Here is a 24,155-nt window from a genome sequence, read left to right as displayed (position 1 = left end):
CAAATATCACTTTAAATACCCAAATTTGTAGCCTGAAGTAGTGTTATGAATGTTTAAATGTTTAAAATGTTGTAACCGTTGTTAAATCTGAATAAATACTCCACTTGCTCACCATTAGCTACTGATGGGCCTGCCCCCCCCCACACATAATATAATCCTTGAACGTGGGCCATATGTCAGTCATTCCTCACCTGTCCGTGGCGCAACAGAAATGGCCATTTATTTGATGTCGCTACTTACCTTTACACACACGCTTCATTTCCATTTGTAAGCAATTTTTCAGACCCAATCCTCGTGTGGAAATACGCTTACCAACCAGAGTTTTCCACCAAGCAGGCCTCTCTCTTTCGGGCTTCGACCATTTGTATGCGAGTTGCAGCATCTTTGGCTCGGATGTGGCGCTGGGTGGATCGGTGGGCTGGTGGAAAATGGGGAAAAAGCCGCTTCGGCTCATGCAATCGGCTCGCTTCGAACCCAAAACACAACAATGAAAATGCCGCATCGAACAAGTTCGGAGCACATGGCGCGAACCGCAACCGAGGACGCAACTTGCAAGAAATGTTTTCAAAAGCGTTGGCGGAAATTCAGTTGTTTGGAAGCCATTGCAGCTAACGGTACTCTCGTCGGATTTCCCATTCGCTTCGATTTTCCTTACTTGTACACTAGGCCGTTCAAGAAACGTGTGAAAAACAATAGAACAAGTGCCTGTGTGTGTGTGTGTGTGTGCGAGTGTGAGTTTGCTTGTGACAAAAGTGAGGGATAATCCTCGATAAATCTAGCGCAAGCACAAATTACAAAAAAAAAAAGAAAAGTGCAAGAAAAATAAATAGGAAATGTAACAAAACGAAAAACTTGGACAGTGAAACTAAAAAGCTATACTTATTCACTTATTCAAATCGAAGTATTTTCAATGTCAGACCAAAAACAACAGCAGTAACGACTTAAAGAAATGGCTACCTTTTGTTTTCCTCCACTGCTGAAATTTGTACGGCTTCAAAAATAACCATAAGTTGTCCTTGGCCAACGGGCGGCTATTTTTAAGCGTTTTGCTGTTGTTGTTGCCAGCGAAAGACATAAAAAGTGAAATCCAAGTGCAGCGAGATTCGCATCGGATAAAAATATATGTTTATATGTATATGTATTTAATTAAATTAAACAAGAGATACGCGGCGGCAAAGCTGCCAGAATCTCGGTACTCCGATTGACAGGGGAGAAAAAAAAGAACAAGTGTCCTGGACTCTGATGGATGGCCCCGTGTGACTTGTGTTTGCTCTTGAATTTGTTTCTTATTGTTGGTATATTTTTCTGTTTTTCAATTGTTTTCTTTTTTTTTAATGTCGCAAGTTAATTTGATGCGTTGGCAGGCTGTCAACGTGGCTGGCATTGTGTTGACGGATTTGTTTTTGATCAGACAGGCGCCACACGGCGTATACGCAATTTACAGCGAAATTTCCTACGGTTAATAATTGATGTGAGAATTGGATTTCCAACCAAATGTGCCCCGGGAATAATTGTCAAGTAATTTATTTATAACAGCTTACCCAACGAGAGAAGCCGTGGCATTCGTTGAATTAATCAATAATGTAGAAGGGGTGTGCATAGAACATCTTAAACAGCTCACTTGTCGATAAACAATTCATATAAGCCATCAACGATGCCACGCCATTTCAGCGGAAATTCATTTGAAAAGTGGAAGGGAGCCCACTTGCTCAGACAATCAATGCAGTGCGCCTTGCGAGGCCGGAAATTTAATTTCCAGGTAAAAGTAAGGGCAAAGGAACCGCACGACCTGAATGCACATGTGGTTAATTGCTTGTCCTCAAACGCACACATTGTACCGAGCAGGAGCAGCAGCCATTACGTATACGCCATGGGCTCCCGACCTCCGACCTCAAAACTGGCTTCATTCGCCCACATACGACGCATGGGGCACGTTCTTAATAATTTTCAAGTCGAACCTTTGCCGGGGCACGTACCTCGGCGTAATTAATTTATGCAATAATTTTTCATTGCCGACATAACTTGACAATTTTTCGTCGGGCTATGCCCGAAAAACGCAATGGGAAAATGTTTTAATTTTAGAATTTGTTTTCCTCTTCGGCTGAAGCCATAAACAAAAGTTGCCACCCAATCGTGAAGGTCTGGCTCTTATTGCCACTAAATTTTCCGTTGGACAATTGAAAGAGTTTCTGGTGGCAGGGACGTCCGAAGTTATGATAAATGACAAAAGACAAGGCACATAAAAGCCTGGGCCAGTCCAACTTTTGAGACGTCACGAAAGGGAAATGGCCATGAATGCCGGTCATTAGGTTAACTGACCGGGCAGGAAGTTGGCCAACGCTTACACCACTATTTCCTCTCAACTTCAGCTCCCCCCACAAAAAAAAAACCCCTCCATTTCCGTCATTGTGTTCGGCACTTTCTTTTTTGGACACTTCACTTTCGATGATTGGCGACGCCACTCGAAGGAAACCCAGCACAAGTGGCAACAGTAACGCTCAGAGGGGCGGATAGCGAAAAGGGGCAAAAAAATCCAATCCAGGGCAAAAATCCAAGAAGCGGGGCAATCCGGGAACTCGCACTTGACAATCGCCATCAAGGACGCGGAAATGCCACGTTCCTTTTGTACTTCGGCGCTCAGACACGACATGCGATTGAAAGGAGAGGTAGGGGGGCAGCTAATCGAAAAGGTTATTGACTAATCCAATGGAATATTTGACAAACCTTTGATCTAGACATAAACAAATATTTTATTGTAGCATTTTGTATTCATTTTATGTGTTGAACAAGGCAGTGAAAGTGAATTTGGAACTGTGGAATTAATTTGATTATCAAATGATTAAGTTTTATTTGTATTGTTGCTACGTAAACTCTGTCCTATTTTTACTTAAGGAAATGTTAATAAACAAATTGCGACAGGAAAACAAATTTTAAAGAACTTTTGTTTTGTTTGTTTCCTTCCACTACCTACGTCATTGATTGCCGCCTGCTTTGAATTTTTATTGGACCAGCTCGCTTGTGTTCCCATTTTCTCCCAAAACTGAAGGGCGTCCCCCACCTGCGGGAGTTGGGGTTATTGGTTTTGGGAAACTTGCGGCACTTAATGTCAAGTGCACGTGCTGTACAAAAGCTACTTTTCCTGACCGCTGTCAAGCACTGTCCCCGCCGCTTGTCCCTCCCTATTTTTTCCATATCCAAAACAAAAACCGGCAACGTGACGTATGAGTGATACAGGCATATATTAACTGCTTCCCAGTGTGCGAGTGGTGTGTGCTTGTGTGTGTGTTTTTGGGGTGCTTATTTAATATTGCGCAGTCCCGGCATGTGTCAAAGTAAAAGTTTACGACTGTCGAAAAATGATTCGCGATTCGGCAGCTGCTCGCGTTCATAACTAACAATATACTAACTGCAATCAATCAAAATCAAAGTCGGATTTTACAGTCGTAACCAACTGGGTAGGCATATAAATCACAGCACTTTTCAAATGCCCTAAGTTTGGCGGACAGAACGCAATACCAAAACTGTGTGCAAGCAGTGGAGCCAACAAATAATTACAATTTAAGCGGAATCCGAGAAGGCAAAAAGCACACAGAGCGGAACCCGTCGAGAAGCTGAGTAAGTAAAGTGGAATGGAAGCACTGATGACCTTACCCTACGCGTCGTTTCTCAATCTCAAATCCACATTCCCTACGAAAAACCCCCAGATCAAATGGGAAATCTGAAACAGAACAAAAAGCCAGTTCAGGCCAGGCCAAGCCAAGCCAAACCAATGCAAAGTCATGCATAATGCAAATGCGAGTCAAGGATAGTTTTTGGCACTTTCCAGCACACAAAATGGTGGCGTCGGCCTGACTTTCTCCTTGTCTCGTCCTGCACTTGGCACAGTTTTAATGCACTTGCAATGGATCTAATAAAAAGTTGAAAGGAGTCGTTCATACGCCTCAAATAGTCAGTTGAATTTGAAGTTTGTACTTGTCTAAGCGATGGGAATGTAGAAGAAATAACATCACCTTACTTATTTAAACATGGAAACAATATTATGTTTTGACTTAAGTATTATGAGTATTTCATTTGGGCATTGTTCCATATCAAAAACATTGAAATTTCTACTCAAGAGCACACCTTCCACAAATCACAGCCATAATTAACAGACAATATTTACAATGTTTACCCAAAACATTGAATCCACATAATGTATTCGAAGAAACAACTCAGTAGACTTGGAAAATCAATTAAATTTGTGATTTTTTTGGTACACCCAAACAACGTAAATTTTAAACGTAATAAACTTGGTGGAAAGCAATACACTCAGAAAGAATACACAAATAAAATATTGTGAAACGCAGTGGTTTTTCTTATTTGTATACATCATTCAATTGGAAAACAAGTTTAGCGAACAAAAAGATCATAATATAATTTTAGCTCAGCTGCTAATTGGCGTTTAAGTTGTGTACTAATAAAAGTACATAAAACAAGTGTTAACTTTTTAGCGTTTCTTAAAGTGTTTTTCATTCTCAATTTACTTTTGATTTGTTTCTGGCGCGGTATGCAAAACAGCAAAAACTGACCAAGAAGCAGGGAAAAGCATTTCTTTACAGCAAATACCCTGTACTTCTAGGGGATTTTTGTTACATACTTAAAATAACTGTTATCTAACCTGTTAGATTATCGAGTTTTTGATAGAGTAACGGGTATAAAAATACCCATATGTTAAATGGCTAGTTTTTAAAAGGTTAATTTAGTTATGATTTATTTATTTATAGTATGTATTATACAATAAATGATTAGAAAGCGTTACAGAATATTTAAAGGGTATTCTTAAGTTGAGCCTTCCTGTTTACTTACTGTTTTACTGTGTTTCAATGGCTGTTTTTGTTTATTTTTGCGCAATGCCCCAATTAAGAATTTTGCGCATCTCCGTAAGACTCACCCTGCACTTCGTTTCGCCTAGTTCGCTAGTTAATTATCAACAAAAACGTATTAGGCAAAGGCTGAATCATTTTTCAAATCTGGACAAATAACAAATGAATGGATTTCGCTGGCCCGCTGGCCCTTTGCATCTGTTAATCACCTGCTGCCAGAAACTGAGCCTCAGGTGCGCAGACTGCTGGGTATGGGTGTATTTTCCTTTCGCAGGCCCTTTGAACTTTTGTGCTCTCAGCGAAAAGCGCAGAAAAGTTTCTACATTCTGCCCTTGTGCCGAGAATTTTCCATTTTCCTCGACTATTTTCATTATGCATGTGAGTGGCGGAGGCCTCCGTCTGATTTATTATATGACCTGGCACAGCCGGAGAAACTTTTGATTTCTCATTGTGATTATTTTATGATAGTTTAAGCGCAGACTTTGCAGAACCCGAAAACTTTTGCGCACACAATAGCCCGCATCTTCGAAATGAAATGAAATCGGGATGTCGAACGATGAATGTTGAGTTCTGAATGCGAATGCGAATGGCAGTGAGTGCCAAGCAAATGCATTGAAATTTGTAAAGCTGTCAGTATGGGAATGAGAGTGTGGCATATGTGTTATATATATATAACATATATATTCACGCTCAATACCAGCTGAATGGAGAGTTCTTAAAAGCGATTTTTATCGTCTTTTTTTTTTAACCCCAATTTCCATTGATAAATCGTTTCCGATTTCCCAGAAAGGGTTGTATAAATATTTCCACTTCCCTTCAATGCTGAAATTTTCGATTTTCAAGAATATTATTTATCTAGAGCAGCAACAAATTGAATACATTTTCATAGACTGTATGCATGGAGTGGCACTTGCAGCATGAGAATATTACGTATACGCAACGATGTCGTCAATTTACCCAAATATTTCTGCTGATGCCGCTGTTCTGTTCTATGCTTGGTAATGAGAACACGTGGTGCCTCGCATTCGCAATTACACATTTAAGCTGTGTGTCATGCATATTGAGGGGCTCATTAAAACCTAGTGCGGACAGGAAGTGAATCGCAGAGATGGAAAAAGGATGCTTCTGCTAGCCTTATGAATCTATTTATATTTTCAACTAATGACTTTCGCTTCAGAGTTGAGAATATATGACTTCCCACCTTTATTTCTTGGCGTGCAGGTGATTAAATTGTCGCCTTTGGGGCTGGCATCGTTATTTCAAGGCATCCAAGGACGAGTCAAGCTCTTCAGAACGAGATTCACAACAATGGCGCGATGCATACATTTCAGGGCATATTTCATGAGCTGTTAATTTCGCGCGGCGGAAAAGTCATGTGTGAATGCGGGAAAAGCGCCTTTTAATTGAAAATTCACAAGAAGCGGGGGTGGCGAGAGCGCGGGGCAAATTGAAATGGGAAAAAGAACGAGGGGAATGTGGCGCTTAAATATTTTGTTTTCATTCTTCCGTTTCGGTAAAGCGGCCAACAATGGAGGCGCCGCTTAAGTGGGCGTAGATTGTCCATGTAAATGCCAGCGGCAAAGTAATAGAGAGAGATGGAGCAAAAAAATAGAAAGAGTCAGCGCTGGCTGGCTAGAAAAGGAGGTTAACAAGTTGAAGCTGTTTGCCAACGTCCCATCCCGCTTGCTCTGGAAATTATGCGAAAAGTATTTTTCGCACCAGTGAAATTTTTTAACACCATGCGCTATGCAGTGCTGTTAAAAAAAAGAAGCTAAAATGTGCACTTTAACAGCTAGTAATTTTTAAAAAATTATTAAAATTATAAAATTATACATCTCGTTGATAACTACCTTGACGTTTACCTAGCAGCTAGCTGAATTTTTTGTATTGATAAGTTGGGTTTCCGTTCAGATTGCACTCAAAACTAAAACTAAGCCAAATGGGCAGCACTATTTGGAAAAGGGGTCTTTAAAATGGAGTGGATGGGGCAGGAGAGATGTCCCTCATCATCAAGTGGTCCAAAAGTGAGCTTAGCATGCCCGTCGCCGCCACTCGAGGATGCAACATGGCAAGGCGAAAATAGACGAGTTGCCATCGCCTTCCTCACATTTGCCCACGTTAAACATATCTCCTGAGTGGAAACTGTTTCCACATTCACTTTTCCCAAGCCACCCACCCTACACCATTCCGAATCCGCTACAGAACACTCGTGTCAAAAGGCCTGCTGGGCCTGCCATAAATGGGCCACTTGCATTGCTGGCGACCAAAAAGGCGAATGATGAGTTCAGGAAGGAGGGACCTGTAATGTGGGGGAATAGTCTTTCAATCTGGTCTCCTTGAAGCCATGGCGCCACAAGGAAAATATCACCCGGTAGCTGGTTAGGTAACGTGTTATTCCACATGGAAAACTTTAAAACAAGAATGTAGCCAGGCAATTAGGATAATAATTAAGTGCACATGTGGGATTTTCATGAAATTGTTTGTGCACCTGTTTTTCAAATATTTTTGCGCGGTTCAGTAAACGCCAATTGAAGAGCAATTAAATTAAGGAATGTCTAAGGTCAGTTGTTTGCACTTACGTAAATGTTTTCAAATCCATTGTTGGATATATTATAATTAGATATTAAATTTCCATTTATGTATCATTTTAACATTTTCTATTTATGGTTAATTATGTATGTACTTAATTCATAAATTTGCACATGGTTTATAGAGTGGCTAAACAGTAATTATTAATTCATGATCTCGGCTCTTATTTATTTATATAATCATATTTATATCAACAACAATATTTAGCTTTGTTATGCAAATGTCATTGAGGTAAATGCATGGCATTTAAACAAATACCATGCACTTATTTTTAGTCCCATGAACTTGGTAAACATTGCATTTGTTCGAAACAGTTATTTAATAGCACACCGAACTTCGTGTCGTCCTTAAAAAAGTCTCAGAAATAAACACATGTCACGTATTTTACTTTTGCAGTTCTTGTTTTCCTCAACCTTTTACTTTTCTGTATATTCTTTGCCATTGCCCTCGGCGGAATCAGATGTCAGCGTGGCTCGAGGATTTTCCGGCCGTGGATGTGTATTCCGATGTAGATTGGTATGGGCATGAGTATAAGGATGGGGATGAGGCTGTCGTCGGACACCTTGTGGCTGTGGCCTCGACGCTAAGGTCTTGGATATGTCATTAATTGCCTGGCCGCCATTTTGGCTGGGCGGCTATTCGCTCCTGCCGGTTAGCAATAACCCGTAAAAGTAACCCATGCCTAACCATATCCGTGTCGCCTGCAGGCTAGACTCTACGTAGTTAAACAAATCAACGGTTTCATGGCCACTAATGCAATCAGGCCGCAATAATTTTAACGCTCAGCGTACTAGCAATTTGTCATTTTCCAATCCGAGCTGCAGGCATGGCGATGAGGGGTGAGTTAGCTAGGGGAAGGGCGAATCAGGAAAAGCAGCTTTGGCATTTTCATTTCCATTTTTATGCGCTTGTCATCGCTGGCTCGGAATGGGAATGGTATATGTGGGATGGGGTGGGCTTAAGTGCTGCCATTTGCAGCTAGAAGCGCCTTAGTTGCCTCAGTCTCATTTGAGATACACACACACGCAGGCAAAGATATACGCACACACAGATACTCTCACTTACGTGTGAGCGAGTGTGTGTGCGGACACACGTTGAGATGCTTTTTAGTTGATGGGATTGCTTTAGTTTCTTCTTCGCTTGCCGTTATTCTCCATCCACAGCACTTAAATGTGACCAGAAGGTTGCAGATTTCTGCAGATAAATATGTATTGTCGAAGACACACACACACACACTCCTACCATGGCAACTTGATTTACTAAATAGCATCGAAAAAATAAAAACCTAAAAACTAGAACCATCATGGACAAAGCTGAGCTACTTAGTTGCTGATAATGATTTCCAAATTCAAAATTCAAATTCACCTTTTTAAACATTTTACCAGTTTTTCCAAATTACAAAACCTTGTCTACATATTTTTGTACCCTTGTCAACAAATAGTAAACAAATCAAGCAAACTGAAAAGCAAAATAAATAAAAATCTTAAACGAACCGTGATTCTAATATTTGTTTTCATTGTTGGAAGCTTATATTTTCTTTACACACAACGATTTAAGGTTAGTATAAGCATATTATTGAAATGAAACGACCAACTAACAAGCAGTCAAAGAAAGAAGCTAAAGGCCAAGTTGTTTTTCATCGATTGATGCAAATGAATCACTTTCCTTTTTGTGGTGACCCAATCAATTGGTTTACAATTATGTCGAAACCGATAAAACACAGAAAATCAATTTAATTCCCTCAGCAGCAGTGGCAGAAAAGTAGGTTGGGGAAAAAAGCAAATCCAAGTCAAAGTTATTCCGCCTTTGGTCTTGTCTAGTCTTTTTGGTTTTTTTTTTGGGATTGTGGTCAGCCAAGCGTTCAATAGATAACAAACTGACACATATAAACCACACCAACACAACCATACGAGGCTCACTAACGCACACTCACTTAACATCCATTAAACACTTCATAAAATGGTCATTTCTTGTTCCTTCGCCGCCTTGTGTTTAGTTTATTTTGTCATTTTATGGCGGCATACTTTTAGGCGTTCGGTGCCCTTTTTTGTGTGTTGGCTTTATATATATATGTATGTATATATCGAAATGTATTATGTGACCCTTCCTCAGTCAGTCGGTGAAGGGAAATTTTTTGGTAGTAGACTGAAACGCTAAATATCAGTCAATAAATCGATTTCTTATGCATTATTTATAATGAGTGCGGCACGCAGTTGGTTAGTTAGCTGGCAGCAACCAAAAACCAAGTATGAAAACCCTTCGGGAGTTTTTCCCACCGATCCAGAGAACCAATTCCATTGTCTATCATTACAATCAGTGTTTTTGGTATTTTTGTGCTGCCTCGTTGGCTGATGTTCATTAATTGCTTTGCCTTGACTGATTACTTTTATTGATTCCGATTGAAACGAGCAAATCATGAGAAATCTACGCAGTTTTTTTTGTGCCTGAATAAATCATTTTAATCATTCGACTTTATAAAGAAGGTAATTTCTTAAAAATACGTTTCTCGCGATGATGTATGACAAATTTTTTATCTGGTTAACTACATTTCATTTGTCTCTGACCTTTGCGTCAAAATTCCATTTCCGGTGAATACTTTCTAAGGACTCAATAATAGGTTTGTAAATATAATTTATTCAATATTTATGTTAGGCACACATGATTTCTTGTTTATCTACTCTTCACCTTTGGCCAACATCTGCTTGGCAAATTGCGTTGTATTTTATTTTATCTGCAAACATTTGGCTGTCTTGTTGTTCTACCATTTTAAATCGTTTCAACTCGGCCGAAACTCAATTAGAGTTTGTTGTGATTCCATTTGGAAGCCAGGCAACAAATTCTGATATAACAAATTTCATCCTTCTTTTGGGGCTTTTGGTGTTGGCTTTTCGATTTCAAGGCTCTTGACGCTCTTTGCCGAGCACTTTCCCAGTTTTGCCGGGTAATGGGAAAAGTTTGCCATTTCTTTTATTTTTTTTTTTTTTTGATTTTTCTTTTTTGTGCTGATATAGTTTTGGGTTTCAAGCGTGTGAAATTTGGTAATTGGCTAAAAGCGAGATTGAGTTGCGAGATTGTCGTAGACCTGTTGTCGATAATGTGCAGACAATTGGCTGGGCATTTAAATTGTCTCCTCTGCAGTGGCTTCTGGATACCCTCAGCTGTGGTCGAGCGAGTCATACATTATGTATGACATGATTGGCGTATTTGTGGCGGCATCAAATGGGATTACGGCCTTGAACTTTTTCATCCCCTCCCCGCCCACACGAGGGCTTCTCCATTGCCCATCACCCATCCATTCCCATTACCAGCCTTCTTCGCTGGGCTTGTCATTGATTTATTGGCTTTCAGCCCTCTCAGTCTCTGTCCTCCAAGTCGTGTGTACTTATATGTGTGTGTGTGTGTGATTGAGTGGGTGTTTTGGGTGGAAAATTCATTTAAACTTGCTCTACGCATATTACTTTTATCTAAGAACTCCCACTCCGCACATTGTTTTAAAAGTTCTTCTGGCCGCAGAAGCAAACGCAAACGCCGCCTACTCTTGCATAATTAAACAACGGCAAGACAGGTGCAAATGAAAGAAAGTACTTGTGAAAAAAAAAAATAGGCCGTAAAAAGTTTTCGCCATGACACAGTTTTTGTGTTACGACACTAAGCGCCTTTTGGTCCTTTAATTATGCAGTTGACAGGTCACCGAACACCCACAGTTCCCTATTATCGAAGCGCGACACTTCCCATATTCCCCCATTAATGCCCAACAAATTGCCAGCGATTGACATAATTTATGTCAAACACAAATCGGCAACGGTGTCCCGACTCCCGAGGGATCAATAAAAATGCCCAACAGGGATGAAATACTAGACCTGACAGCCAAATGGACAAGGCCAAAATCCCCCGACGGAAAAAAAGGAGGAAAATAAAACAAAAGGATTTTGCCCCGTCACCATGCCCAATCATCTATGTAAAGTTTCCCAAAAGCTGGTCAAGCTGATGTCCTTGGGACCCATTCCACCACTGATCGATCAATTGCAAAAAAGGGAAAATGTATAAAAATATATATACAAATGCTTGTGTCAAGTGCTGACAATCAATTTCGTTTTGATTTCACCAACTCAATGAGTGAGTTTGCTCATCTATTCGCTTTGATTTGAGCGAGAAAAGTAGAAAAATCGCTGCTTTGACATTGATCAAATACAATTGCAGATTGCTTTCACATTTTGTGACAATTTTATCAAATCAAAATATACTCACTCGTGTTTTGCCATAGCTGAAAAATTCTAGAGAAATTTTGATGGATTGGAATTGGTTTTATATAGAAAAATTTTTACTTTAGATTGATTACTATTTTAAAAGGATTGTGCAATTTAACAGAAGTTGTAGTTTGTCTTGAATAACACTTTATCAAAGTAATTCAAAATGTTAAGTTAACAAGGTCAAGCATTCAATCAATCATAATTTCTCCCCTTAATTTATTTAATTGTCCTGGGCTTTCTGAACTGGAATAAATGGTGTGCTCCTCTTAATTGCCACATTTATTGATTTTAAATGTTACTAATTTCCAAATATTCCCTGTACGTTTCATACAAAGCACCAAAGCCAAAGTAATAGACATTTTTCGATAAGATAACACTGCATAAAACCATCAATTGTCGTTGTTTTGTCATGGACTCACCGTATTTCATACGCGGCGACATCGAATGAAATGGATGAAGAAGGTTTAGTCGAGCCGACGTCATCGTCCATCACCCATCATCGTCCATTCCATCACTCTGCCATCAAATCCCATCACAATAGCCATGGAATGGGTGTACCAGATCCCACCCCCTATGGAGCAGTATTGTAGATATATCCACCCGATGTCCGCCCTGTCGCTTAAAGCAATGAACTTTAAGTAATTTGCTTTTACTGCCTGACAAGTGACGAGTAAAACAAAATGTGGCGTTTACTTTCGTATTTTTTATTTCAGCCGCAGGACCTTTCATCCAGTTCACTTTTGGCGATGGTGGTGCGGGGGGCATGGGGATTGCGGGAACGGTGTCATGTTATCAAAATCAATTTGCGGGGTCCGAGAATAAAATGTTAGAGGAGGAGAGGATGAAGGACTGGCTCAGTTTGTCGCCTATTTCGGTGCTCTATTTTTGAGTTTGCAACTTGCTACTGCTGCTGCTGCTGTTGTTGCTCTGCCATTTTATTGTGCAATGTTCCGGAAGGCTGCTTTGTTTCAGCAAAATGCGCTATAAACAAGAGCAGCGTATAAAAACACAACAAAAGTGTTTTTTTTTCACCATTTGCTAGATATATATCTCGACCGTCGCTCCTCCGTACATACAATGTTTGTCGGATGATTGAGTTGGCCCAGCTGCAATTTATGCTCCTGCTCTCGAGGAGATCACTTGGTTTCTGTTCCTGCTCCCTGGTTGGGTATTTATCTCAGTTTTCAAGCTTTGCTGGGTTGCAAGTGCTGGATTAGACGGGGAGCTGCTCAGAAATGTTGGGGATTTCATCTGAAGTAAGTGGTCAAATGCAATAGTCGTTCTGATGATGATTTTTTTTAATGCTGCACTTTGAATAATATTATTTTTCGAATTTTTTCGAGCTATTTTTATTAAATTCTTAAATCATGTATCCAACATTCAGTTTAAACATTTCTATAACTAGTGAAAACCATGACGGACCGCAAATAGAAGACCTTATTACGGAAATTCCTCATCGCATTAGCCAACTTATCATTTCCGTTTCTTCGTTCCAATTTATAACAACTGTCAGGTGAAGGAGCAACTGCTTCAAAACTTTGTATTATAGATTGTTTTTCGTAAGCTGCTTATTACAGCTCAAAAAAATTTGCTGGCTTGCAGTCTTGAAAAGTCGCAAAATTGCCAAAAATATATATTTAGAAAAATAAATGAATCTGATTTAGTCCGTTGCCATTGTGGCTGTCGTGTCCCAGTATTCCCAATACACATATAAATAAGAAAATACCAGCAACGTCCGAGGTGAGCTCGTAACATTGTTTTAAAATGGCAAACGCCTTGCGTATTTGGGTCGAAAAGCACTCAGACAGCAGGGCCCAGGTAAAGTGGAGTGCCTCCGAGAAGGTGCCCTCTTCAAAGGGAAGGAATCCCACACGTCCACAGTGGCTTGAAAGAGTGTTGGTGGTGGTGGTGGTGTGGGTGTGGGTAAGTTGTGTCTGTATTAGCCAGGTGACAGAGTAAGCGCCTTAAGCCGCCTCAGAGAGCACACACATACACACACCCACACACCCACACACACCTGCGGGAAGGAGAACAGTTGCTACTTGGAAGGGGGAAAAAGAAACCTACAAAAGCACAAGCTATATAGAAACGGATATTTAGTATGTAAGTGCAAGCATACACTCAGAAAAAATGTTATCAAATTCTTTTAATTTTTGGATGAGTTCCCAGATGGATTAGTTCTCAGCAGTTGCCAAGCAAAAAGAATAAAAAAGCTGTAGTTTTTACTTGGATATTAATATGTATATATTATATTTATATTTTCTTGTATACTTAATTACAAATATTTTTTTTCTAAAGTTAAGCATTAGTAAATCGGTCCTGAATTTATGCAAATGTTTAACGAGGATTCCAATTCCATATTCCATTCAATTTGGCCCCGTGTATCTACCTTTCGCTATATATAATACGTACTTTATTTTACGTCGTATCTGTGACCATCTTGTGAACTCTTGACATCCTTCGCTGAGCAACCTAAATTTAAAAGTTTTTCCTATATACATATGAGTGAAAACTTTCCACTAAATTGAATTGTCTGTGGGCTGAAGTGTACGAGGGAAATCGGATAGGGCTGCTGGGCGCTACCGGTTTCCCAGCATCTGTACTTAATTTTCACTTCCGTAGCAGATTGTCTAGCAAATTGAGTAATTTAAATAAAGCGCATCGCAAATGCGCCTGACAGCCCTTCGCCATGTAACCCATATAGTCGCCTCCTTCTTCTTGGGATTCCCCACAATATGCTTTCCATGTTAAAGAGAAGTCATTACACCAACACTGTCACACACACACGCACACACATAGGCAGACATTCTGGTGGAAGCAAAAGCCGATACAGCATCGGATACAAAGATACATTCCATAGTGTGCAGTTGTGCTGACGTTTGGCCATTTGATACAATTTGCCATCCCGGACGTTGCTCAATTTTCGGGGCAGTCAACTGTGCAACGTGTCGTTGGCAGAAAGAGAAACAGGACGAAAAGGACTAGACCGAGCTGGTAACAATCCCATAGATGCATATCTGCAACTGTGCCGTCGCATTCATGCAGCCAGAAACAGAATTTGCATATTTCTTGTACCACGATTCTAACGCTCGAAACATGAACAGCAAATGAAATCCTCGGCAATTGCAAAAGCTTTAACGCCTCGAATACATTGGAGCCTAATTGGAGCAAACAAATTGTTTTGGATGGGAAAACATCTAAATAATACAGAAACAGTAAGCGAGGGACAAGTAGATTTTTTTACACGGCCGCCTCTCCCGGCGAACTCATCAAAATTTCATACGTTGAAGAAATTGCTTCTTCGCTCCCCAACAAAATTCAGCACTTTACATTTTTATTTTTGTTTATTGCCTTGCCGTGTCCGTTTATGCGCATAATTTATGCATAAATTTCAATTACCTAGCCCTCGAAAGTATGCCACGAAAATGTGCGCAGCCTGTGACTCGCTTTAATTCACTTACACTCGAGTGTGCAGACCGAAAATCGCAAAGGACACTGTCATAGTCATCCCAAAAAGCGTCGTGGTGGAAGGTCCTTTGCCAATACTTTGATTTGATTTATAATCTGCGGTGTCTTGTGGGAAAGAACATGTAAACTTGAGATCGTTCTAGTGCTCCATGGGGAAAAATTTAGATAAGGTAATAAATTCAGCGATGAGATAATAACGTTTTATTTGGAAAATATGTTTTACAACAACGCCTTTCCAAGTTATTTATTTCCATGTTAAGGAGTACATATTTTGATACATCGTTTTTGAAAAGTGACCCACAAGAGATATATTTTATATTTTTAAACATTCTCATCACACCCAAAGATAATCATTTTGCCGTAATTATACTAAACTTGCCTAAAACGCTTCTTAAATTCTATTAACAGATATAAATACTGCTGAGCCATTTAATTTCAATTATTTCTGCTTTAAAAACAATAACGGTATCCGTTATCATGCGATCCATTAATTTTATGCCCCAACATTACATTACATTCTCAAGCCATTCATATGGCTATATAGCCCCCAGTGAAATGTAGATCTCGTTGGAACCTCGCATATTGGAACCCCACCTCCGGTGACCTAGCAGTCATGTCCATATTTTTGGGTGAGAAAAACGAAATGATGGAAAAAAGCGAGTGTAATTTGAAATTCAAAGCACGTAAAACGTGCCAGGCGTTGTCGCTGCCACGCAGAAACGAGTATGTCTGTAATTTATATCTGCAAATATTTGCGTGCCCCAATATCAGGATAATGCCAGGATGAGGGGTGCTCACAAGGCTGCAGTTTGCCAGGACCTGCGAATACCCCTCGACTCATTACAACTTCATTAAAATGTCGGGTCCTGCCCTCGTCCAAAATGTTGCACACTCGGCAGAATTTTCGCCCTCAGGGAAAAAGGATTCTCTCGCATACATGTACATGTGCGAACTTAATCGAATTGCAGGACCGCTGCGTGAGTCTGTGCGTGTGTGTGTGAGTAGGCGGCAGCTGCAGCTTAACGCAATCATTAAATTTTTATTGATGACCAGGGCTTTTGGGTGTGACAAAGTTAATGGAAATCCAACCGAATGGCCAGTTGGCCAACTGGCGTGAAAATATGCAAAGTGACAAGGCGAAAGCAAAATCCGCCGCTAATTCTGATGGATAATTAATTTTGTATGACAGTGCACTTAAGAAAATAATGTCAATACCTAAAATTAGTTTATTAAAAAAAAATTTTTTAAATATACTTAAAAATCTAAAAAAGTACCATTGTAAATGATTTAAGTGCATTGCATTTTAAAAGTATAATAGATAGTATTAAAAAGCATTTTTTTTTGAGTGTACTCCTTTTTCGATGCCCCTCCTATACTGGCATTAATGAATTTTCACAGCCCCATAATTAGATTGCGCTAAGGGGAAAATGGCCAAGAAACGAAGCTGGAAAAAGTTGTTCTAAAAATAAAAATTTGCACACAAAAAGATTCAAAGGACGCTGTCTGGTCGCTGGCATTATGCAAACTCTGCAAAAGCCAAGACGATTAGCAAGGACTCCTTGGTCCAGAAGGACTCCCCTTGGGCTGCGTTAATGAGTGTCATTACCACGCCGGCCAGCCAAGAACTTTCGTTCTGACCTCAGCAGGACTCCTGGCCGATCAGCCGCACCCACTCCTCATTAGCCAACTCAGCTTGTTTGGGTCAAGTTTTCGGAAATATCTTTATCCGAGTTGGCCAAGACCCATTAAGGACACGACCTGGCGGACAGATTCAAATGCCACATATGTTTGGTTGTCATAAATGAGAGATGCCCAGCATCAATCCATCAGTGGCCACTCGAGTCACACTTCATCTGCGAAATTTGCGGGAGAGGATGCTAATGACTAATGGCTGACAATCAGCGCAAAGTTAGGAGGTCCTTCGACCCATAAGCTTATTGAGCCGTAACATAATATTTATAAGCTGCAAAAATATGCAAGTCAAGTGTGTGGGAGTCCCAGTTTGGGCTCTTCAAGTCGAGATGTCCTGGCAATCGGCTTAGATACCCAACATTTTGGGCGGTAGTGTCGTAAACGCAAACAGGCTCATCTCTTGAGCAGTTCTTCATCCTTCGGACGGTCAATCTCAATCTCAATCTCAGTTTCTGTTTGTGCTTCTGCTAAGCTTTTAGTTCTCCATAATTTGATATTCATGCATGTATGTGAATCCTGTTTATGCAGCGTTTAAGTCTCTGTCTTGCCCTCCTAATCGACTCCTTTACCATTCTCTTTTCTTGCAGGCGACGGAAAAAGGCGAAGATAGGTAAGTCCTGGCCCTTTTGCTGTCCATTGTGATCGAGTGAGCTACCCGTTTTAAGGGTCAAAGGGACAGACAAACAATTTGCATATTTATCACGCCTGACGAATGTTTCACTTTCTGCTCCCGACATGGGCATATATAAATAGCCAGTATAAAATCATTTTTCAACGTCAATCTGCATTTGGCATTTGGCTGTGAGATTGGCGAGTCCATAAGTTATGAAGCTCTGAGCTCGAATTATTCTGAAGAGTCAATTCATTTGATTAAAACCTTTAAGTAATATTTTAACTATATTTATTTATATTAATACAAGATTAAAGGACACATTACCTGGTTAAGTACAAGTACCAAGTACAACAGAACTAACTTGGTTTCTTAAACTGTATCGTTTTAGAAAGCCTCGAATGCCAACCCTCGAGCCAAGTATTGTATATATATAAATATATAATTGGACTGTTTTAAATCTTTAGTTAAATATCTATCTGCTAAGCTCGAAGGCGAATATTCTGTGTGAGAATATTTGCCTTTTATAATTAAAAATCTACTCGTTAACATTGTGGCGCACGTGATTAATTGTTCCCGCTGTGTCAATATTTATTAAGCCCCCCCAACTGGGAGCAGGCAGTTATGATTTATGAGAGTATGTGGGCCAGGTGATGAGCTTTGGGCCCCCACAAAATCCATTTCCCGTTTGGGCAAACAGACATCGGCAAATTGACTCCGAAGTCGTAATTAATAAAGATTTTGCGCGTGGTCAAACAAAAGTGCAACAATGGCTGTCAATCTATAATGTGCATAATCATTGCCATTTAAGCCTACCAGATGGTTTTAAACGGCTTATTGTATTGGCCCGCATTCTTTTCTCTTCATTATTGGCTGTCACTAATGACAGCTTTATCGTCGCGATTGTGTGCGTGCGAATTTCCTGTCCAATTAATGGCATCAATTATCATTGCAAACAAAAAGTTAAAGTATCAGTGCATTATTGTTTGTTTTTAATTTATTTTATTAAGGAACATGACATATTTACTCGTTATTTGCTGTTAATTGACCACTATTTACTTTTATAATTATGTTAATAATATTTGGCCATTCTAATGCGCGAAAATAAATCATTTATTTAAATATAATGGCAAAAACGTGCAGACGATTAAAAATCGTTTTCGGCATTAGTTAACTTAATTTAAATTACAAACATATTTGAACTATCGTAAGTGCAGTCATTTTTTCCGGCACATTAAACTAGATATTGCCGCATCAGCAGAGATTTTTCCGTATGGCAAATGATTAAAGCTGCCACACATAAAATAAAATAATTATTTCTGCATTAAACTTCAGTGCCTCTCGCTTTAACGACACAATTCTGATTTTAAAGCTGGCATAAAAAGGCGAGAAAAAGGAGAGAAGGCGAAAGCCACTTTCCTGGGCGTTTCCATAAAATGAAACCGACAGTTGGCGAAAACTCGGAAAAAGGGGGGCGTTGTGTGTCGACTTCCGGTTTTCCGGGTGTATCATGAGAATCCCCCGCTCCTTTCGCTCGACGGCGTTAATTTTGAGCGGCGGCACCAGGCGAAAGCTAAATAAGTTATGTCATTTTGGGGAGCATTTCATTTTACTCGGTTGCCATAGAAATTTAATAAAGCAGCGTTGAAAATTATTAGCATATTTAAAGGGCCAAGAGCTTGGCATGAACCTGAAAGTCAGCCAAGGATCAGGATCAGGATAACAGCTCAAGTTCACATGGGGTGGCTAACCGAAGGAGCGTCTAATAAAAAACGAGCTCCCAAGTTATGCACAGCTCTTCTCAGCCCGAAATGACAAGTGGTAAGAGGTTTTACTTTTCCTCACCTGGCCATCTATATGCAGGAAACTGCATTTTTCCCCACCGGAATTGTGGAGCGGATTAGCAATGGAAATGCGAACAAATTGAATTGATGAATGGCAAGTGTCATCACTCAACCAGGAGGCACCCAACTTAATTTAAGAATACCACCTTACAGATGGTAGCAGTTGTTTATAGGATTGCGTTCTTAAATGAGCCACATTTCTCTTCCACTTTTAACTTTCCTTAGATTCAAATAGTTACTTTTATGGTGTGCTTAGGGTTTTTCATTGCATTTACACTGGAGGAAGTAAATTAATTTCACTTGTTACGTGACAAAGTACGTCTTTTGTTTTAATTTTCCCACAGTCATTATGGCCTTCATTAGGACGCATTCAAATATATTGAAATTGCTCCAGTTGTCAATTGATTTGCCTTTAAGCCCTCTGCAAACAGTCCTATTTGCCCAGAATTGACCAAGGAAGTTGCTGAGCAATTTCGATGGAGCGAACTGAAGGCAGCCTCAATCTGTGGATGTCTTGGCATATTTGCCAAATCCGAAATCCATTAGCTATGCCGATTATTTATGGAGGCTACTCTATAAATAGAAACTATGCTCGTTTGTGGGGTCAACTACCACCAGGAACTGGCAGTAGAAATGTGTATGTAGGCAAAGCAGTTCGAGCCGAGATAGCTGACAACAGATGTTAATGCCTCGGTAGGCAAAGTGCGTTTTGCTGTTGGCCTTTTGTGTGCTATCTGGCCCGGTTTCCATCGACCAACTTGCCAGGATACGTCCGTTGGATGTTTGTGGTCAGCGTGGGCATTTGTTGTTGGCATACGCAATGTGGCCGCAAAATTGTTTGGTCTATATGGCTTGACCGGTTTTTATGACGAGCCATAGAGGCGGTGGGCTTTGGTGTACCGCTAAGGGCATTATATCGAATTATGTTATAAATATGAAATATATTTGGGCATTCCAGGGTAATACGTGTGAGCATTTTAACGCTCGGGTCCTCTGTTCTTTCCTGTTCCTGGCCCCATGAAAAGTGCTGTCAATGGCACTTGGCCGGGCTTTTATGGTATTTTATGTGATGTTCGTGGCACGAAAAAGGGAATCCTTGTTGCATAATTAAGGCATTATCATTGTGCCCCCTGTCACATTTCGGCCGGCTGATGGTTGTGGACGGCACTCGTTTAAGCGACGCAGACATCCATGAATATTGAAAGTGGACACCACGAAATATTTAGTACGACATTGAATGGCATAAATTTTAACATTATCAATTTCTGAAATTGTAAAATCTTATCAATATTAATTTATTTTTGTACCAGGGGCGCTCTTTTCTGAAATAGAGAAAATTAAACACGGTGATATTACATTATAAATGGAAATAACTCAAATTGTATACTCCTTTTTGGTTTTTATATTTAAGATATTATCCCTAAACTAATTGTGTTTCTATTTTACAATCTTGATGGCTTTCGTCAGCTGCAGAAACAATTCGTGCTTAAATGAGAAAATTCCACGAAAAGTTTGGTAATTAAAAAATCAACATTTATCCCCCATGTACCCGTATTACATAACTTAAATTGTATAACAACGTTTACGTAGTTAGCCCTTTGAACCATATATGTATATATGTGTGTGAGCCTTGTTATCCTCTTACGGCTGATAAATCCTCTTATGATTGCAAATTAGTTATCACGGACATTGTCCAATAAAAGTTATCGTCCAGTGGTTTCTGTTTCCGCGAAATATTGAACCATTTGCGGTTTCGCTGGAAATGGCAAAACTAGCTAAAACGCCAGGAATCTGCAATCCGAATCGACTTTTCCACGAACAGTCGGCCAATATTATCGTTGCATAATTTCCGCTAATTTGTGCATTCAATAACGCAATAGGGCGACAAATGTGGGCCAAACATAGAAATGCAACCAAAAGTGGGTGTGGATGTGGTGCGGTGTGGTCAATGCCGCCAGCTGTGTGGGTCATTTGCTGGTTAATGCTGACCCCTGACCCCATCCACCGGCCGTTTACATAATGAGCGCACAATAAGTGACTCATAAATGTTATATTAATATTGTGGCACAATGACTTGCACTTCAGTGGCGTGCTGAGGGGAGAAATCCAACAGGGAATAAATACATAGCACATCCGACCGGCTGTGCTTGTAATTTGTCCGTTTGTCGCATTAATCAGCTCGCATAACAATAATGCCAAACAAACAATTATTGCAAATCAATATTTGGATTGCATTGTATTACATTGAAATCCCAGAATATAATTTTCAGCTGTCGCCTTTTGTGGGCGGATGCACTCAAGCGAACCCCGAGGTTGATCCAAGTGGGCACTCGAGAATCGAGAATCGAGACCAAGAAACCGTCTCAAACCGAAAACGAAACCAGAAACGAAAAACCCAAACCAAAACCCAAATCCATGTCTCGGGCCAAGAGTTTTTCATGGCTGCCTCGAGAACATTTTATGCCTGGCCATGCTTTAGTTTTATTGATTTATTCGCTTTGCCTTGGTGCAAAAGCAAATTACAAGTGCCTGTTGCGGTCCACATTTTTCCGCTCCTCTTTTTTGGGGGAAAACTATTTTGATGCACTCAACGGTAGGACAAAACGAAGGAAAATAAAAATAATCTGGGCTTTTCCGCAACTCTGCTTCGAGTGGAGAGACTGCAATGTTTCCGTAAAAATTCGTTAGAAAGCAAACCCATAATTTAATGGAGTCGTTTTGGAAAACTGTTGTCAGCTAACTATAAAACAAAATAGAAGTGAATTTGACAGAATGTTTATATAGAAGCAGCCATAGTTCTAAATGGAAATTATAACGTTAAAGACATAATTTAATATATAACATTCACATGATCATTTTTTGAAGTGTTGTGGTTATAATACATTTAGTTGTCGATACGCGCTAGTTTTTTACTATGTAAATTATACAATTATTTTAATAAATTTATAAATATTTTGTCCAAGCATTGTTCACAATTTTCCGAATTTTTTAAAGTGTTTTGACATTTGTGCAACATTTTGACCACTTGTTATGTTATGCATGTTGTCTTTTCGCATTATTTTTGGCCGGCCCAAGCTGGCATGGCAATTTGTCTTGCACATTTTTGGTGTTTCACTTTTTTTGTTTTCCGCCTTTTTTCCTCTTTCAAATTGTTTTGTTTTCGCTTTTCCGAGCTCTAATTGCTGCGGCTGTTGCTGCTGGGTCCGCAGCTCTCGTTGGCCCATTGTGGCAAATTATAAAAACACGAACAGCGGCGGTTACTAAGGGCGGTAGCAGCAACAACTACAACAGCAACAATAACACCTGGAGCACCGGAGAGCAGCAACAATTGTGATGTCGTCCTTGGCTGACCTTGCGCTCTACGGGACTTGCATGAAATGCTCATTATGCGCTGCCATGTGGGTGGTGGGTGGTGGGTGGTGGCAGTTGTTGGGGAAAAGCGTCGAGTTGCGCTTGCATTTTAATGGTAGCAATCAAAATTTCAATGCATTGTTATGAAGAGCTGGCAAAAGCAAAAACCGACCAAGGCAAAAGAGGCGGTAATAATAAGGAGCTGCTGAAAAACTTTGCGTCAAGCCAGAGGAAAATTGTGTCTGGCCTACGCTGCGTATACTTAACCTTCTAATTGGAAAGTTTACCGAAAATTATGGCCCTCTAAAAAAGAATTGTTGCAAGCTTCACTTTTACGGCAGCAACAATGAAAAAGTTCTCCAAGCTGTAATTAGACCACGCCCCTAATGGGATGGCAGAAGCTAAAAAAAAAGTAGGTACCAGAAGAGCGAAGATGGCCAGCTCAGCCCATTCCACATCCGCCCTGTGGGCGTGAGCGAAATGATGAGACAAATGAATGAGAATTTAATAGTAAAGGCAAATAAAAGCTGAGCAACTCAAGTCAAGGACCAAGGACGAAAACGGGAGCAGTTTAATTTCATCAGAAGATGATGCTTCCCTTTGTTGTAAAGGAGCGCGGGACAGATGTGTAAGCACATCAGCAAATGCCTGATGATAAAATAAAATGCCAAATGTGCTCACATTATTCAAATGTCATGATAGGATAGTCTTCTAGTGGAATACACAAGCAGTGGAGGCAGTGGGCCAGATAGCACAGCTTGAGACCGAGGAGACTCCATCCATTCCGCTCTACGCAGTTCCACTCAACTCGACTTGACTTGTGGCCAACATGCGAGACTTGATATCCAGCTAGATATATGGCAAGGGACAACCACAATATTTAAGACCATCGGGGAAGTGGGACACCATTGCAGAAATTTGAACTATAATTTGCCGTGAAATTTGCAATTTAAAAGACTAGAAAGAGAGTAAGTGGCTCACAAAGCAACAAAGAAAGCTATTAAATGGCAGATAAAAAGTTTAATTTAAAACTTTCTCTGGGGAATGCTATTTTTATAAGGAATAATATTTAATATTTTATATGAAAGAATATAAGGCTCTTATGTAGTTTAATGTAAGATATTTAAAATGTGGGAGAGAAAATTTGGAAAAATATTTGTTTCCCCTTAAGTCTGTACGATTTATTAAAACCTAAAATGAATCTTAAGGCATCAAAAAATATTCAACGAATATTTAGATGTCGTAAAATGATATTGTATACGTGAGCAAAGTAAATAGAAAATTTCGTTTGCAACATAAACGAATACCAACAATTCAGATATTTTAAAAATATATGTGTTAAGAGCATGTCAGAAAACATTCAAGTTATCAATTAAGATGTTTTCATATTCATTTGATAGTAATTTCACTGCAATGCAATCTACTCAAAACGTTGAAAGGCATTCCCTTAATTATGGATCACAAAACACTACTCCCCCTGACAACTTTT

General features: G+C 39.9%; 1 protein-coding gene across 2 annotated transcripts in view; it reads left to right on the top strand.

Annotated features, from left to right (window-relative positions):
• The first annotated feature begins 584 nt into the window (after positions 1-584).
• The window catches only part of Pde1c (Phosphodiesterase 1c), a 114,417-nt gene continuing 90,846 nt past the window's right edge, over positions 585-24,155 (top strand). Inside the window, exons 1-3 of one of the 2 annotated variants that reach the window (NM_001144348.4) lie at positions 585-614; positions 3,429-3,615; positions 17,449-17,471. The gene's annotated coding sequence lies outside the window, so the exon portion shown is untranslated. The remainder of the gene's footprint in view (positions 615-3,428; positions 3,616-17,448; positions 17,472-24,155) is intronic. The other variant, NM_001144344.2, reaches the window with a different exon arrangement.

This window comes from Drosophila melanogaster, chromosome 2L (genome assembly GCF_000001215.4).
Source record: "Drosophila melanogaster chromosome 2L".
Classification (NCBI taxonomy): domain Eukaryota; kingdom Metazoa; phylum Arthropoda; class Insecta; order Diptera; family Drosophilidae; genus Drosophila; species Drosophila melanogaster.
The sequence above is the reverse complement of the archived record's forward strand: the minus strand, read 5'-3'. Positions and strand labels throughout refer to the sequence as shown.